The following is a 19,127-nucleotide window of genomic DNA, read 5'->3' as shown; positions in this document are numbered from 1 at the left end:
CATACGGAGATGAAATTATTGGAGATTATCAGTGTGGATTTAGACGAAATCGATCAACTATCGACCAAATATTTACCATTCGCCAAATACTCGAAAAGAAGTGGGAATACAATACCCCCGTATATCAACTATTTATTGATTTTAGAAAGGCTTACGACTCGGTTAGGAGAAAAACATTGTACAACGTTCTTACAGAATTTGCAATACCGAAAAAGCTAATTAGATCTATTAAGGCATGTTTAAATGAATCCCATAGTAAAGTTCGGGTAGGAAAATTTTTGGCCACGAGCTTTCACGTCGAGAATGGCCTGAAACGAGGAGATGCGTTGTCGCCATTATTATTTAATTTTGTGCTGGAATACGCTATAAGGAAAATCAAAGATAGCAACCAGGGCCTAGAATTAAACGGTATTCATCAGGTTATGGCATATGCTGATGATATAAATTTAATAGGGGATGACAGGAGAATAATAGAAAGCAATGCACAGATCTTATTAAACGCTTGCAGGGGCATGGGTTTAGAAGCAAATGCAGAGAAAACTAAATACATGGAAGTGTGTCGGGACCGTAATACGATAAATTATGAATGCGTTAAAATATTAAATAATTCTTTTGATAAAGTAGATACTTCCAAATATCTAGGATCAATATTAACAGACGAAAATCATATTCACGAAGAAATTAAATGTTGACTAAAAGCAGGGAATTCGTGTTACTATTCGGTTCAAATCTCATATCGACGCAAATTCTGTCTTGGAATTTGAAGCCTAAAATATGTAAAACGATAATCATACCTGTTGTTCTGTATGGTTGCGAAACACGGTCACTTACTCTAAAGGAAGAACATAGACTGAAAGTATTTGAGAACAAGATCGTGAGACAAATATTCGGACCCAAGAGGAACGGGAATGGAGAATGGCGGAACTTCATAACAAGGAACTACATAATTTATATGGTTTACCCAACATTGTTAGAGTCCTCAAGTCTAGGAGGCTTAGGTGGGCAGGTCATGTAGCCAGGATGGAAGAAAGTAGGATCGGTTTCAAAGTGTTAGCGGTAGGACCAATCGGAAAACGACCATTAGGAAGACCTAGGCGCAGATGGGAGGACAATATTAAGATGGATCTCGCAAAGATTGGAATACAAAGTAGAAACTGGATGTAGTTAGCTAAGGATAGAAGTCAGTGAAGAGCTTTTGTGAACGCGGCATTGACCTCCGGGTTCCATAGGCTATAAAGTTAGTTAGCTTACGAAGCATGAGTAGATGCCTAGGCTGATACTACAAATAGATTAAATTCCCATTTACTGAAAAGATGGGTTCTACTGACATTGGATAGTCTGTATATTCTTCGTGTGCTAGGGCCTAGGGGAGAAAAGGAGAGAAGATTTCATATCAGGTTACGTCACGCACAGTCGCACGCCTTAATTTTTATTAAAAATGAAAAAGCCAAGAGAAACAAATTTCATCTCACTTTCCTTTGTGGCAATCGGACACAAATCATCACACTTTTCTGCAAAAAGCACTTTTCAAATCGGATTATTGGGAAAGCCTCCAGTTCCAATGTTGGGGGGACATGTATCCCCATTTCCCCGGAATTTGTGCCCGTACCTACAGCTGAGACAACTTTTCAGCATGAGGAGAGGGGTATATCCTCCTCTGGCATCACAGGCGTGCGCAACGTGGATGCCATGGGTGCCTTGGCACCCCCATTAGACAAACTTTTTTTTTATGTAGAATTATTACAAACTGAGAAGAGATTACGTGTTAATTATTTCCCGTCTGCATGTGTGCCGTGCGTCGCCGACGCAGCGTCGGATGCAATGATGCTATCTTTTCTTAGGGGAAGGGGGAGGACGACATTCCATATGGTGGTACTTTAGATCTGGCACCCACATTCCCAATGTCTTGCGCACGTTAGTGTCTGGCATTTATTGTAATTTGCGCCCAAGTAGTGGAAGTGGAATTAATACATATTGATGAGACTACTAAACACACTACAGCACGAAGTTCAGTTTGAAATACTACAGATTACGATTCTTTTTTAAAAATGGAAAAGCCAAGAGAAATCAATTTCATCTTACATTCCTTTGTGGCAGTCGGACACAAATCATCAAGCTTATCCCAAAAAGCACTTTTAAGTCAGATTATTGGGGGGGGACTGCCCCCCCAGGTCCAACATTGGGGGGGACATGTCCCCCTCGTCCTCCCCGGGATTTGCGCCAGTGCTCTTTCGTTTCCCTTTAATTAATTTTTGGAGCATATCCTTATAATCTTTATGTGAATTGTTTGCAGCATCAACGTGACATTGTGATTATATGTAGGGCCACACAATCTTTGAAACGTAACTGGCAAAAGTTAGAAAATCCAATAATGTTCTAGTGAATGTTTCTCCTTAAAATATATAAAGGATATATAAAATATATACATCTTATAGTATCTTGGCGTACACTTGCTTCTTTTCTTTTCCCAGGTTTGGATGAATCAGAGCCATCTATTGAATATGTGAAGAATGTACATTGTTCAGTTCTGCCATCTGTGGGTAATTAACAAAACTACTTAGCTACATAAGAAACAACTCCAAACTTGTACAGTATAGTGAGTGTTGACATTGTCTGAGTGGGTAAAAATGGAGACTTGTTTCCTTTGTAGTGGTGAGCATGTGGAGATACAGCCATTGTACTCTGTGTCTAGTTTAAGTGCAGAAAAGCAAGAACTTCTTAAATTAAGAGCAAGACTTGTCCAGAATGAAACAGGTGACTTTGCTTCACTACATATTTGTGAGCGTCACAAGATAGAATATCTCACAAGATATGAACATAACCAAAGAAGATGCTGTGACACTCTAAATTTGCATTCTCATAAACCACGAAAGAAATCTCTTAAAACTATAACACTGAAAATGTTGTGTGAAGTCAATCTTACAAATCTGAACATTGCACCAGGACAGAAAGTGTGCATTACATGCTACCAAAATATTTTTACTGCAGGTAAAACGGAGCAACAAGATACATGTGCTTCACAGTCTGAAGATATAGAGTTTTCTGAACCAAGTACGTCTTTGGAGGGACTGAACAACTCCCTCACTGCTGTTGGGTGTTCACCTCTCAAAGTTAAGAAACTATCCAGAAAAAGGCGTACACCATACATGAAAAAGAAACTGTTAGATTTAAGTACAAAATGTGTTCAAACAGCAGCAGATCTATTACATGTTCCTCCAGTGCCGGTCTGGCTAGGTCGGCTGCTCGGCAATCGCCGAGGGCCCGAGAGGCTTTGGGAGGGCCCGGACGCATAGGAAAATAAATATTTAAAACAAAAAATAACTTGATTATCAGATGTTTAGAATACAAAAACAGAATTAACTACTGATTATTTTAAAACACAACATAGTTTAATGTAATGCTTGAAAACCAGTTAAAAACAACCAGTACCAGATTTACACATAACAAGCTATAGCTTAAGGCACCACTCTTGTAGGGGCCCCCAAAATATTTAAAAAAGTAAGTTGGTTGTAATGACATTTTTTCCTATCTAACTTTAATTTTCAGGTCACAGTTCATACGGTATCTTCTCTAATAACATTACCTAGATACAGTACCGAAAACTATTTATCTGTTATACTATTTCCCTTCGGACATTATAGTTACCGCACTTTCCTTTGTGACAGTTTTCATAGATTTATTGTTCCTTTGTTTTCGTATTTTTCACAAGTTTTCCTAAAATTCTCTAACATTAACATTGTATTAATTCCCGACAAAAACAAATGAAATAGTTTATTATACATTTTCTTTTTAATTCGAAGATATTTTCCTGTGTGTGTTCTCTGCATGTATAACTTCCTTAAAACAGTTATTTAATCACTAGAAAAAAAGATTGAAGCGGTAGCTTAGTCTATTATTGGATGTTTACAGTGGGGTGAGGTCAGCGTTAGCTTGTTGAAACTTCTAAATTCGTTATATTTTTGTCAGTATTGTTAGATATGTCAACATGCAATTTCGATTGCAAAACAAAATTTACAGTGCGTTCCCTTCTATGACAGTGGTGCAAATACGAAAATTTGTTTCTAGCTGTAGTCATGCTAGACATGTTTTCAGTTACTTCTCCTTTGCCCATCTTTCTCCAAAGCAAGTCTTTAGACTATGCAAAGGCCTGGCAGTCGGTAGATGCATTATTAGACGAAATTAGAAGAAAAAGAAGTGACAAAAATTTTTAAAGATTGCATGACAAATGTAAATCCCTGGTTAAAGACATCAAAGCTTGTGATTTTCCAGAAAAAAGAATTCCCAAGTTAAAGAAAATGCCTTATGAACAAGTTTCTGACGTGGCTAGAAATTTGTCACATGACCAGAAATACAAAGCACTATACTTTAACATTCTTGAATATGCGTGTAAAAGTATAGAAGAACGGTTTGTACCCAACAAGGCTCTATTGCTTGATTGTTCCTGGTTAGAAACAAAAAGGTACGAGGATATATTTGCAATGGAGGTAGAAGATTTTCCAGATTGCTTGCAAACTTTTTCTCCAATAGCAAACGTGAATAGAAGTGTTGTTAGAACTGAAACAGTTTGCAAGCCAGTATCGTAATTTGAGTGCAGATTTTAGTGACAAGTCTGAAGAACCAGAAGAGAAAGAATTGTGTAAATTTGTGAGAATTACAATTAATGATGGTGATTCAGATGACAGTGTGACATCTGAAGAAAAATCTAAAGATAAAAAGAAAAAGTCTGAAACTCAATGTGGTACTAAAAGGAAATGTTTCAGATGTCTCTCATGTGCATTTCCCATTCTCTATAAACTATCCTCACAGTCTGGATTATTTAGTAATTTATATACTATGTTTAAATATATAATGACCATTCCATCCACTCTGGTGAATTGTGAACGAGTTTTTCCGAAATTGAAAATTGTAAAAAAACAGACTCAGATATTCTTTAAGCGAGAACTTACTATCTCCTTTGATGTTAATGAATGTTGAAAGAGACTTGTTTATAAATTTGGACAAAAATAAAGTCATTGATGAAATTGCGGTGACAAGCGAAGTTTTTAAAGGAAAATTAATATATTGATATGTTCCTGATACTTTGTAATTCCTGTGTGTGTCTGAGTCATTTTCAATTTCACAATTATGTGCTTTATGATATTGTAATCATTTATTAATAGTAATCAATAATTTGCCTGTTTGTATTAATATAAATCTAGAATAAGCTTCACTTTGTTAGTGCATACCAATATTTTCGTCTTTTTACAGTTATGTCGTCATATAAATGTTGTGATACACGTTAAATATTTGTCATTAGTTCTCATAGAATAAAAAAAAGTTTATAAGTATACGGGTTTCGCATAATTTTACCATATCAACACATTTCTCTTTATTTCACTCATAGCCTCATTACATCATATAGTACAATGCTGAACTGACGCCGAAACATATATCATAATTTATATCTACGTTATATTGCTTAAGTATGTTTTACTTTGTCATTCATCGTAACATAGATAAATTTAAAATACTTCAGAAACTTTTTTTCATAAACAAACCTTTAATCATTCTTTTAAGTACCGAAGATACGCTTTGAAAAGTTTCTCGATCAGGGGACCCACAACCAACTTTAGCCGAGGGCCCGTGATTGCTCCAGACCGGCACTGTGTTCCTCCTCATGAGTTACACAGTGTTCCAACGCCGTGCACTACCACATGTTCAGACTGTGACACTGTAAATCATGATCTCTTACTCAAAAAATTAAGCTTTTATGGCATAATAGGAACTGCCAATAAATGGATCGAGTCTTACTTGAAGGATAGGTATCAGATAGTTCAAATTACGAACGAAAATAATGGCGAAATGCGTAAGTTTTGTAGTTATAAAGGTAAAAAATTAACTGGTGTACCTCAAGGATCAGTGCTTGGTCCATTGCTCTTTCTTATTTACATCAATGATAAACAATGATAAAACTTCCTTGCTAAATTTTTATTATCCTCTTCAAAATAAATTTATTCCTTACGTAATGGTAAATAACAAAAAAGTCGACTTTTCTATTTCAACTAAATTTCTTGGTGTCACCATAAGTTCGAAACTAACTTGGAATGAGCATATTTCTCAACTCAACAAAAAATTAAGTAGTATTTGTTTCGGCCTCCGTAGACTAAGAGGTAATGTCACAACAGAGGCCTTAGTTTCGGTGTACTATGCAAAATTCCATTCTTTAATAACTTACGGTATTATTTTTTGGGGTTATTCTACTGAATGTATTAGCACGTTTCGCTTACAAAAGAAAGCACTAAGGGTTGTGTTTGGATTGTCACCAAAATCTTCTTGCAAGCCCATCTTTCGAGGACAAAAAATATTACCATTACCTTGTGCGTATCTATATAAAGTTATCTTGTTTACCGTAAGTAACAAACACTTATTTATTGAAAACAGTAACGTCCATAAATACAATACTCGATTCGTTAATAATTTGCATGTTATCCCCCAAAATTTCTCGTTTTTTCAAAAAAGTGTATATATTAACTGTACAAAAATTTTCAATAAGTTACCTGACTTTCTAAAACAAAACAAATCATATTCTATGTTTAAATCGGATCTTCACGAGTTCTTAGTAGATAAATGTTACTACTCGGTAAATGAGTTTTTTGAAGATAATGTATAAATGTTTTTTTTTTTTTTTTGTTAATTATATTATGATTGTATAAGCTTATAAAAGTCATAGTTATGTATGTATTATTTTATCTAAGTTTTTTTCTATACCATATATGTAATTATTTTGTAATTTTGACAACTGTATGCGTGCTCGAGATTACTCTCATTTGTATGCAAAACAGGCAAATAAATAAATAAATAAATAAATTGATGGAGGGGCTCAGGAGAAAATTTGCTGTATCTACCATCCCGGATAAGGTGCAAATACTGACTCTAGTTCCTAACTCATGGACTATACCACAGACTATGGAATATTTTGAAACAACTGAATACATGGTTAGACAAGCGCGTACGATCAGAAACACAGAAGGTATTCTATCCAAACCTGGCAAAAGAAAAGGTGCAAGTGTAAGCAATGATACTATAAAATGTGTTCAAGAATTTTATCTACATGATGTTTGTGCTGGTAAAAAGGATTGTGTGTCTGTGCCGACTGAGAATGGGAGGGAATTGAAACAGAAGAGGCTGTTATTGTTCAACTTGAAGGAAATCTTTACATATTTTAAGGAAAAGCATCCAACAGAAAAAAATGGATTTTCTAAATTTTGCCAGTTACGTCCCAAGGAGTGTGTGGCCACTGTAAGCCGTGGAATACATTCTGTTTGTGTATGTAAATATCATCAAAATGTCAAGCTGATGCTACAAGCCATACACATACAAGATTATAAGGGTATGCTCCAAAAATTGGTTTGTACATTAGAGAATGAAGAATGCATGATTCATCGCTGCAAAAACTGTCCATCAGAAGAGTTTGTCAAGTCGGAACTGCTGCAATCCGAAATGTTTAACCTTGTAGATACTATAAAGTACTACCAGTGGGAAGAAACGGACAGATCAACTATTGCATGCATAGAACAGCCATGGGATGACTTTATTGACAAACTGGTTACCAATCTTTCAAAAGTTACAGCTCATCACTTCATTTCTAAATGTCAGAGCACTTTTTTGCAAATATCAAGGGAAAACATAACACAAGAAACAGTTATCATTATTGCTGATTTCTCTGAAAATTATTCCGTTGTAATTCAGGATTCCATTCAGAGTTTTCATTGGAGTACTTGTCAAGCTACGGTTCATCCGTTTCTGGTCTATTACAGAGATGCTTCTGGGTCTGTCTGTCACCTCTGTATGTGCGTAATAAGTGACTGCTTGCAGCATGATACAAATACATTTTGGTCATTTCAGAAACACATTGTTGCTCATATTAGAAAAGTTGTTCCGGAAGTGGCCCATATTTTGTATTTCAGTGACGGCTCAGCAGCACAGTATAAAAATTACAAAAACCTCACAAATTTGTGCTACCATCTGGAAGATCATGGCACAATGGCGGAGTGGCATTTCTTTGGCACAAGCCATGGAAAAACGGCATGTGATGGTATCGGTGCCACTGTGAAACGAATGGCTACTCACAACAGTCTTAAACACCCAAGAGATAATATGATATTAACTCCTGAAGATCTCTTCAATTATGCAGACAAGAATATCACTGGCATCAAAATATTGTATGTTTCATCATCAGAAATATCTGCTTCTTCCATTGCTCTGGAGAAAAGGTACACTAATACACAGCCAATTCGTGGTATCAGGCACTATCATAGTTTCATCCCCATACCGAATTCACTAACAATTCAAGTGCACAGAGTTTCTGGTTCTCTTCATTCACACAATACACACTTGGGTAAAAGGGAGCATGTACAGTCACAAGTTACTGAGTTACAAGTAGAGCAGTACGTAGCTTGTGTTTATTGTGGAAAATGGTGGTTGGGAAAGATCATTGATGTTTCATAAGAAAATGGTGATGTAAAAGTACAGTTCATGCATCCTAATGGTCCATCTATGTCTTACACCTGGCCCTCAACTCCTGACACATGCTGGATCCTCACAGGCCATGTCTTGAAGATCATCAATGTTCCCATCACATCAACAGGACGAACATATTACATCAGTGCAGAAGATACTGCCAATATCGTTTCCCTCTTCCAGAAGCAGTATTTGTAAGTATTTCTCGGTGGGAGCTTCTACATGCTGTACCTTCATACCATTGTCTTTTTTGGACATACTGTGATTATTATGTTATATCCTTGTTCATAACGATGTATAATTGGAGCATTTTGCCTTATATTATGTGAGTGTTAATTCTTACACAGTAGTGACGTACTTCCACATATCTTCTGGTGTGCTAGAACTGTTCAATTTGTGACATATGTGTTGTGTTTGCAGAAATATGGACTCTTCTAAAGCGTCAGACAGCAACCAGGTAAGGGTACAATAAAATTGTGATAATTTCATTGTCAGAAATAATACCTTTTTAATTTTTATTTATGTTATTGTGTATGTATTGGTAAGGTGATGTACCAAATTATTTTGTTTTATCACCTGGGATTCACCGTTTAAAAAATTGTCATTTCGGGTGTTATTTTGGTTAGTATTTTTTGTCTAGTTCACAAGATTTTTCTGAGATTTTTGGAGTTACGCATGCAAAAATGACATCTTCGGTTTGTACAGACCTTCCATTTTCAAACAAGACCAAAATCATTACAATTGGTCAAATAGTTGTTGAGATATGGCTCTTTTTCTGTCGTAGGGTGTTTTTCAGAAACGGCCAATTTGGAGAAATTCGTCACTTTTTGAACACCCTGTATTTCCGCAGTATCTATTAAAAAGTTCTCATATTGCATTTCTGTTACTTAGACCACACTACCTTTCAGTACAAAAAAATCAGCCAAATCTGTGACTATGAAGCAACATGCATCTGGTGAATTCGTATGGAATGACCCAGCTAAAGTGTGGAAAGGAGATAACAGTGAAAAAACTTGACGAAAGCGGAAGCCCAACTTCGGAATATATGCCCATCAAGTTACTTAAGTTAATTTCACAAATATGTAGATCCCTTAACTCTCGGACACTTCTCTGCTTGCGCTATCTTCGCTTATGTGTATACCCACCTTTGCAGACGCGCCTTGTTCCTGCGGACTCACCCCTTGCTACCGCTCAGGCCCCTCTGCTGCGGTCCTGCCATGAGTCGGTTGATAGCATTTGTGCTTTTACTGGCTACCTAGCACAATTTAGTTAAATGTCTTTTGCACAGTAATTATCATGTACGTACACTGAAGCCCTCTTAAAGTGATTCTGTTCACTCCTCAAAAATTATTTTTTAAGATACAGAGAGTCAAATTACTGAAAAAGAAGTATATATGCACTGTATTTTTTGTATGTATCCATACAATAACTCTGCACCAAAAATTAAACTTTCAAATATTATAGTTAAAAATTGCATTTAAGCGTAAAGGTAACCTTTTCTAACTAAATCTTATGGGTTTAATGCAGCACTTCAGATATAATATAGTTACGCATGTAACGACTGGCAATAAGGAAAGTATGTTAAAATTTCAACACTTGATGTGCAATAAAAGATTTAAGTATTATTATTATTAATAATTATAAAGATTTAATGGAACCATAAATGGTCTAATAAATACTACCTAAATGATTTTGTATCAATTCCAATCACAGAGCATGAAGCGTAGTCCCAATCAAAAATTATTTACTTTATTCTGAAAACTTTTCTTTTTTCATGCCTTCAATTGAGGTGTTATATTTTTCGGTCAACATTAAGTATTATTATTAATAATTATTTTGTCATAGTAAACTCAATCGAAAAATTTTCTTTTTCTTTCTTTAACCCAGAAGTAGGGTTTAGGTTTTATTTAGACAGCTTCAAACTATATTCCCTATTACACTTTATTGGTTAGCTTGGTATAAGTTATATATTCTGTCTTAATAGTCCAAAATTTAAGTTAAAATTCCTTGTCAGTGCGGTTCCGTATAATCCTTGCAACCAAATTATTAGGTCTTCACTAAAATTGTTGATCTCTGTTGATATACATAAAATTAAATTTTTAAAATTTTATCAGACTTGGATATAAAATTATTATTTTTTCATTTGATTATACGGACTGGTCTTAAAAATAAATTTTAATTATAATCTTCTAATTATGAATTTTCGCTAAATTGCTTTGTCAGATTTGTCCATTCTTATTTATTTTATATTTGAATTTCATTTAGTTGTAGAAATTCTATAATGGTGTAAATGATTTTCCAATTATTTGATGCCAGAATATCTTGTACACAGTATGATCCATATCCAAGATTCCTAAAAATTGTATCCATTATAAATTTCCTTCCTTTTTCTTATTATCACAAGCAAAAATTATATGGTCAATAGATCCAATATCTTTTTTGCACCAACATAGATTAGTTTCAATTTTATTTATTTTGTATAATTTATGAGGTGTTAGTGCTGTATTAAAGAGTAGTCCATAAAACAGGATAACTTGATGTCTTGTCCAGTTGTGTATGATATTCCAAGGTTTAGATGTATTTATATCCATGATCTGCCAGTAGAATTTGCCCGGACCTTGTCGATTCATTGTTTTCCATTCATTTATTGATTGCGATTGTTGAAGACAAACCACTTGTTTAAAATTTAAATGACTTATTTTAATCAGAGCAGGTTGTCCATCATCACATGCGGATTTCGCGGCCAGGTCTGTTTCATCATGATAATTTATGTTGGTATGTGATTCAGTATATAAAAACTTAATTATATACGCATTTCCTTGTAGTTGTTTATATAAAATTTTAATATTGAGTAGAAGCCAGGTAGTTTTGATAGTCCAATTAGTCTTTTGTAAAGCATGTAATACACTGAGAGCGTCTGAACATATACAAGAACAATATAGTTTTAAAGTTTTAATTTGGATTAGAGCTTGTCTTATTGCAAAAGCCTCTCCTTCGAAAATTGTGAACGTTTTTGGAAGTTTATACTTTTTAAGAATGTTTAAATTAGGAATTGATATTGCTGCACCAACATTTTTTCCTTTATAATTTGAATCGTCCGTGAAGAGTAGAGTACAATTAGGTGGAAGTAGATCCAAATTCATATTCCAAATATTTTTGTTGATTTTATTTGTTTTTTCTATATTATTAGAAGTATAATATTTTGATGTAATAAGATTTATTTGTATTAAATTACAAAAATAATCAAACACATAACAAGGTGAAGAGGGTGTCTTAAATATTATTCCTTCATATCTTTTAATATTGATAAAAGCTCGATAAATCCATGGTAAGTTGTTCTTATATGGTATCCTTCTTCTTCTATTTCCAACTATATAATGGATCTCGTATAATTTCTGAATGATAATATTTTTTGATTTTGCCATTCTAGATAAGATAAAATTTTCACCTTGTCTACATTTTGGTACTGCAGTGGAACCGTTCCAGTTTCTTCAAAAATAACATTTTTGGGGCAGAATTTAGGTTGAGATAGTATGATTTTGAGCATTTCATAAGTGAAATTTGTTAATTTCTGATAAAAGTAATTCATTTTCTCAGTGTAAAAAATACTTCCATATAAAATTTTATTTATGACACATTGTGTAATAATTTTTTGAAGACAAATAGGATTGATTCCCCAGCGCTTCGAGCTTAAACTTTTAAATATATTTCGATATTTATTTAAATTTGTAATTAAATAAGATAAATGGTGTTTCCAATTAAGTTTTATATCTAAGTATAGTCCAAGATACTTAAAATTATTATTATGATAGAGAGTATGTCCATCTATTGAGAGTACTGGAATTGTATATACTTTTTTCCTCGTAAAAACCGAATATATGGTTTTATTCCAATTTATCTCTATCCCATTATTAATTGACCATTTGATTAATTTGGTTAGGATGTATTCAAGTTTGATTTTTCCTTTATTTAGATCATTAGTGGTCAACATTACCACTATGTCATCAGCATACGAAAACATGTTAATGTCTTTTGATGTTTCTAAAATTAGGTCCAAAATATATATATTGAAAAGGATAGGACTCAGCTTACTGCCTTGAAGAAGGCCTAGGGATGTTGTTCGATATTTACTATAAGTTTTATTTAATTTAATAGCTATTCTTCTATTTATAAGTAAATTATGAATAAATCAAATGAATTTGGTGGGTATCTTGATTTTATACATCTTTTCAACAAGAACATCTAAAATAACTGAGTCATATGCTTTTTTAGGTCAATGCTGATGGCCATAAATTTCCTTTCCAGATATGCTTGATATATGTTCAGGATAACTGGTCCTATTGCATCACTTGTTGAGGAAGCTTTACGAAATCCTGTAATGTTTTGAGGTAATATTTGATGGTACTCTAAAAACCATAATAATCTATGTAAGATCAAATTTTCAAATATCTTGAGCGAGCATGGAAGTAACGCAATAGGTCTGTAATTATCTGTAATTCCTATATGTCTTTTGGTTTTAATGATGGGAATAATAAGTATTTGTTTCCACTGAGGTGGTACATGTCGTTTTCCAGATGTTATTAAATATTCCTAAAAGTGTTTTCTTTCCATTTTTTGATAGATGTTTATAATGGTTATAATATATTCCATCAATTCCAGGAGAACTGTTAGTTTGTAAATTTTGAAGTACAGTGTTAAGTTCCACATAAGAAAAATCAGATTCAAGAGTAGTTAGTTCTTTACTAAATATATATTTCATAAAATTTGTTCTTGAGTTATTCGCATATGGCGGGGTTAATTGATGATGAAAATCTACGATCCATTTTTGTTCATTATTAGACAACTTCTATATATGTCTGTGAATTATGATGCTTCATGTTTTGATGTTTAAAAAATTTCCAAATTTTATATTTGGGAGAAGTAAATGAAATATTATTACAAAATTGTTCCCAACTTTTCCTTTTGTAGTATAATATGTTTTTTTTAACTATAGCTTTATGTTTCTGATATATTATGAAATTTTCTTTAGATTTATTATGTAAAAATAATTTGAGTGATCTTTGACATAAATTTATAGCTTTTTGACATTCTATATTCCACCATATCTTATAATTAAGATTAGATTTGTTTTTATTTGTTGTAAATTGTTGATTGTTATGAAAAGCTTTCTTTAATGTTGATAGTTTTTTAATCATATTATGAAAAAAAAATAATATTATTTCCTAATTCATTATTTTGTTTTGCATCCACAGTTTCGTTTATTTGTTCAAAAACAGATTGATATGTGTTCCAATTTATATTACAAGTATTTAAATAACATTTTGTAATTTTGATCTAAATTCAGTAATAATTTCCGTTTTGTCATGTGAGATTGATTTCTTGAGTAGAAAAAAAATATTGGATAATGATCACTCCCACCTGTATCAAAATATACATTCCAGTGAGTGTATATATAAAGACTATTTTTCACCATAGTTATATCTGGTACACTCTTCCCTATTTTAGTAATTCTAGTTGGTGTACCATCATTCATGACCAAATATTGAGAGGTAGCTAATGCTTGTATAAGGTTATTTCCTGCACTGTTTCCTTTAGAGCTTCCAAACAGTTTACTTTGTGTATTCAAATCTTCAAGAATATAATCAAAAGCGTATATCAAAAATATATCGAAAAATTAATGAAAGAGATGTGTGACATGAAAAGTGGTGGATCTTTCTTTCTTCTTCACTATTAATAGCACAGATCAAATAGCCTGACGGTATTAATAGTAATAAATAGGTGCACCAGGTATCAGCCAGTGTGTGCTAGAAGTGTAGAAAAGGAAAAATTAAGAACAAGTGTTATATAACAGTAAATGTATAAATAGTGATGGAGTAATTTGATTTCAAGATTTTGAAAGAGAATCTTGATGTTATGATCCAAGATGTATTCAGTCCTTATCAGGATATGTTTTATTCAAATTGAATAGGAAGTTTTCGAATTCAGCTATGTGCCAGTATAATTCCATATTACTTCGTTGAAATCTGTATATCCAAAGAGTAGAATTTAATAGCGTTATTTATTGAAGAAGATGTTTATTATTTCACGTCAAGCAAATCCTATTCAATAACATATATAGTAGATTAAAGATTTTTTTAAGGTTAAAACTAGACTTTAATAAAAATTGCACCAGAATTTTGACGGATTTCCAGTTTTTGGATGCCAGAACATATTTATACGAAAGAAGTGTATATCCATGATATTTTTGTAACTGAGTTAAGTTTAATCGATTAAACTGAAAAAGTTCACATTCAAAAATGATGTGATTGAGCGCTCCTATTCCTTTTATCACACCAACAATGATATGTGTCTTTCTTTTTCATTGGAAATAATTTGATTGGAGTCAACGCCGTTCCAAAAATTAAACGATAATAGAGTATGATTTCACGTCGAAGCCAGGTTCTGATGAATTTATTTAGTTTATCTTGAGAATTATCAATAAGTTGCCAGTAGAATTTTCCTGAAAATTGTTTATTGCTGAATTGCCAAGTGGTTAAGCACAATTTATATTGTTCCGTGACACTATTATAAAAATTCCTTGGTGATAATTTAATATTCTTTGGTGTAACCTTGAAACATGAATTTTTTGCAGCAGTGTGTATAATGTTGCTATCATCATCAATGTTAACATGGCCTTTGATAAAAGCGAGAGAAATACTAGTTATCTCTAAACAGAGTGAGATATAAATGTTTGATATTTAAAAGAATCCAAGAAGTTTGATCGTTCCATTGTGTTGATTTCAATGCAGTATGCACACTTAATGAATCAGAACAAATGACAGATTTTTATTTATTTATTTTTTAATGTATAGCAATCCCAGGATAATTCCATGTGAAAGGTGCATTCTTTTGCTTGAGAAGATATTCTATCTGTTGAAGTTTGTAAAGTATTGGAGAGCTAGATTTGCCAAAAGACTGTTATAAACTCAGAAGCCAATATCAATATATATATATATACACTAATGTTAGTGGTATGTATTCAGATTCCCTTAATAGTGCCAATTTAGGAAAAAGATGGTTGTGAAAAAAGGATTTTTGCAAGGCTGTATATTGCTTGTTCCAAATTTTTATAATGTTTGCAAAGTTTATTTTAAAATATGCTGCCATAGTTAATCTAGGTATATATCATTGTTTAAGAATATTAACTAGTGTGAATGAGTTTATACCCCATTTTTAAGAAAAAAGAGGGGCCGCGGTGGCTCAGTGGTAGAGCGTTCACCTCTGGTGCTTGGGGTCCCGTGTTTGATCCCAGCCCCCGCCAAGTGAACTTTGTGGTGGACAAACACCGTGTGCGTGGGTTTCCTCGGTATTCTCCAGTTTCCTCTCACTTTCTTCATTCCACCATTTCATTTATCACTCATCCTCACCGTCTCCTTTAGCCTAATCGACATAATCGTGGGACCTAAAACTTTTTTTTTTAAGAAAAAAAGACACTTAAACAAATTACGGTACTTGATTGTTTCCTGAGAAAGATCACTCCCACAATCTATAACCTTGCACTGTTCATTTGTGGGCATTCCTTTTCGATCTCTTTCGTGGAAAAATTCAGGTATAGGTGTAAATTCCAGTCGCCTACATCCAGGATTTTATTATTTAATAAGTCTGTGGATTGTTTATAACTTATTATTCCTGATAGTTTTTTAAAATCAAAATTATATTAGTTTTTGATTGATCTATAATTAAATTTGAAATTGAATAGATTCTTCCCCATTTGAATTATTACTATTAAAAATAATGGTTTAATACTGGTATCTTGAAAAAAATACCATTGAATCTTTCACTGGGTTTCTCTAGTTAAAATCTGTTTGATAATGAAAGGACCATATCCGAACAGTTTTGTACAATTATTAATTATTTCTGACCTTTTGTTTGTAATTAATTTGCAATGGAAGATATTATATGATCTAAGGCATCAGCAAATATTCATGTTTTTTCGTTTAATTAAGTCTAATTTTCCAGGGTGTTTAAGCAGTGTTGATTATTGTTCTATACAGTCTTCGAAAGTAACGTACTGGAATTAACGTGTTACTTTTTAAGTAACATTTCCTAGTAACGCGTTACTTTTTTTTCCCAAAGTAACTGTAAAGGTAACGCGTTACAATTTTTTAAGTAACGTACCTCATTTACGTTACATTTCGGTTGAGTAACAATATATGTATATATTTTTTTCGGAAACAAATGTTTCTTTCCTAGAAGTAAGTTTCTCAGAAGGAGCAATGTAGCATGGACTATGTCAACAACAGAGTCAGTCACCGACACACAATGAAACAGATAAGGTCTTAGTGCCACTTTCTGTTTTTGGAACATTAGTACAACCTCAAGGAAATCAGTTGTATTGTTTGTAAGCACCTGGAAGAATTATTCATAGATTTTGACAGCTCCAAATACATTCAGTAAGTGGAATGCCAATGCAATGGTAGTCTAGTTTACTGTGGTTGGTGGTGTTTTTATAAAGATGGAAAACGAAAATATTTTACAACAATACAAATCTTATATGTACCGTGTTATGCAAAAGTGAACTAAGCGCCAAATTTTGAAAATCCACGTAAATGCGACGATTGGTTCCTGATAAGCATTAGAACGTTTTGCACAATCGAAAAGAGAGGGAAACCAACACCATTCCAAAAAAAGAAACATAATTTCACTTTTGATTACGGCTACACTAATGCTGGACATCAACCTTTAAACGTAATTTTCTCAAAAGTACGAAAGTGGCGCTACAATTTATGAGTTATAACTATAGGAGATGATGACCATACATTGAGATGATATTGACAGTAAACACTAAGGAAATGTTAGAGGGACGAACGCATGTTATCTTCTTATCTAGGGGCTGATCTGGATATAACGGAGACATTGGGAGCGCTGTTAAAGCGGGAGGATTACTGTGCGACATATGATGGAAGTATGTGAGTTCAGATCGGTGATGTAATCTTCGATTATTGGCAACAATTTACTGTTGGGTGGGAGAGTATAATAATAAAGGGTAAATAGTAGAGAGACGGGAGTATGACATAAAATAACAGAAGCCTTGCGAAAAATAGCATCACAATGCATGGCATCGAAAAGCATAGGATGGGGATCCTGGAATCGCTTCGTAATATAGCGAAGTCACAATTCTTCGAGGTGGTACAGAAGGTTGGCGAAAGGGACCCGAACATACAGGCCTGTATATAGAACTAGGAAGCCTGGTACGGTAAGCCAGACATAAGACATGTCGTTCTAAAATAAGCAAACGTTTGTAAAAGGAAATTGGTGCGTCGAACCAAGCTATATATCCATACGTTAGAAGAGGACGCATAAATATATTATAGGTATTTAAGACGGTAGTTGCTTGGAGACCTCAAATGGTACCAGTTAGGCAACGAAGTAGGTTCAGGCGGTTTGTGGCTTTGGTTGTAATGTGTTTAAGGTGGGGATTGCATTTCAGCGGGAGTCGAAGGTTAGACCGAGATATGTAACTGTTTTGCTTGCTGAAATAGGTGAATTATCAACCTGAAGGCAGATTCTTGTGGGATTAAGCTGGATGCGGTTGCGTGTACGTGGAAGAAGAAAAACAATGGCCTGTGTCTTACCGGCATTGATTCTGAGACGCCATCGTTGACACCATTTGAGGAAAGAATTTATGGCCATTTGTAGAATATGATTGATCTGGTGAGTAGTGTTACCAAGGGCTAGGAATGCCGTGTCATCAGCGAATTGGAAGAGTCTGACGTTTAATGGAAGTCAGCACCGTACAATAATAGATACAGTAAAGCTGAAAGAGTGGAACCTTGTGGAACATCTTTCCCACCAGGATGCAAATGATGGTTGATGATGGAGACACATGTCAGGCAGCATGAAAGGAAGTAAAAGATAAAGCGAATATAGCAATATGGAAGGAGGAATGAAAAAAGTTCATACAGGAGGCCAACATACCAAACTTTATCGAATGCGTTTTCTAAATCAAAGAGCACAAGACACTCTCCTAAGAGGCCTAACGGGGTTTTGCCACCACCGACTCACTCTCAGCGACCCCAAAAATTATAAATTCGATAATAATATGGGTCTTATGTTTTTACCATTTTTATGTATGCCTCTTCCATTCACTGTAGGAGGGCTAAGAGAGTTTTGCCACTACTCACGACTGAATTTGGGCTTAAGCGGCATCAGAACTGCCACCAATTAACTTTGCGTCTCTGGAAACTAATGATTTGACACTATTACTGATCAATTTCAATATTTTTACGTCAATATGTCACACCATCTCCGGGTGCAAATGGAAGCTTAAATCGGTGTTAAGTGACATCGAGAGTGTCACTATTTATCTAAACGACTCCGAAAACTATGCATTCGACATTAATATCAATCGTCTTCGATCATTGTTGTCCCTCTCCTATTCCCTATACGGTCTTATTCCAACAGTACTCTTCCAGACTGAAGTAATATGAGTATGAAATTAGGTTAAAATTGCTCCAGGTGTTCGAGTTATACTGAAACACACACACATATATAGTACATTATATATATATATATATATATATATATATATATATATATATATATATATATATATATATATATATATATACATGAGAGAGAGAGAGAAC

General features: G+C 33.8%; 1 protein-coding gene across 3 annotated transcripts in view; it reads right to left on the bottom strand.

The window, feature by feature from the left end:
- The window catches only part of LOC145690134 (uncharacterized), a 171,836-nt gene extending 161,479 nt beyond the window's left edge, over window positions 1-10,357 (bottom strand). For all 3 annotated transcript variants that reach the window (XM_081764723.1, XM_081764726.1, XM_081764725.1), the window contains exon 1: window positions 10,182-10,357. The gene's annotated coding sequence lies outside the window, so the exon portion shown is untranslated. The remainder of the gene's footprint in view (window positions 1-10,181) is intronic.
- Window positions 10,358-19,127: the final 8,770 nt, after the last annotated feature.

This window comes from Thermobia domestica, chromosome 7 (assembly GCF_964235325.1).
Source record: "Thermobia domestica chromosome 7, izTheDome1.hap1.1, whole genome shotgun sequence".
In the NCBI taxonomy this organism is placed as follows: domain Eukaryota; kingdom Metazoa; phylum Arthropoda; class Insecta; order Zygentoma; family Lepismatidae; genus Thermobia; species Thermobia domestica.
The sequence above is the reverse complement of the archived record's forward strand: the minus strand, read 5'-3'. Positions and strand labels throughout refer to the sequence as shown.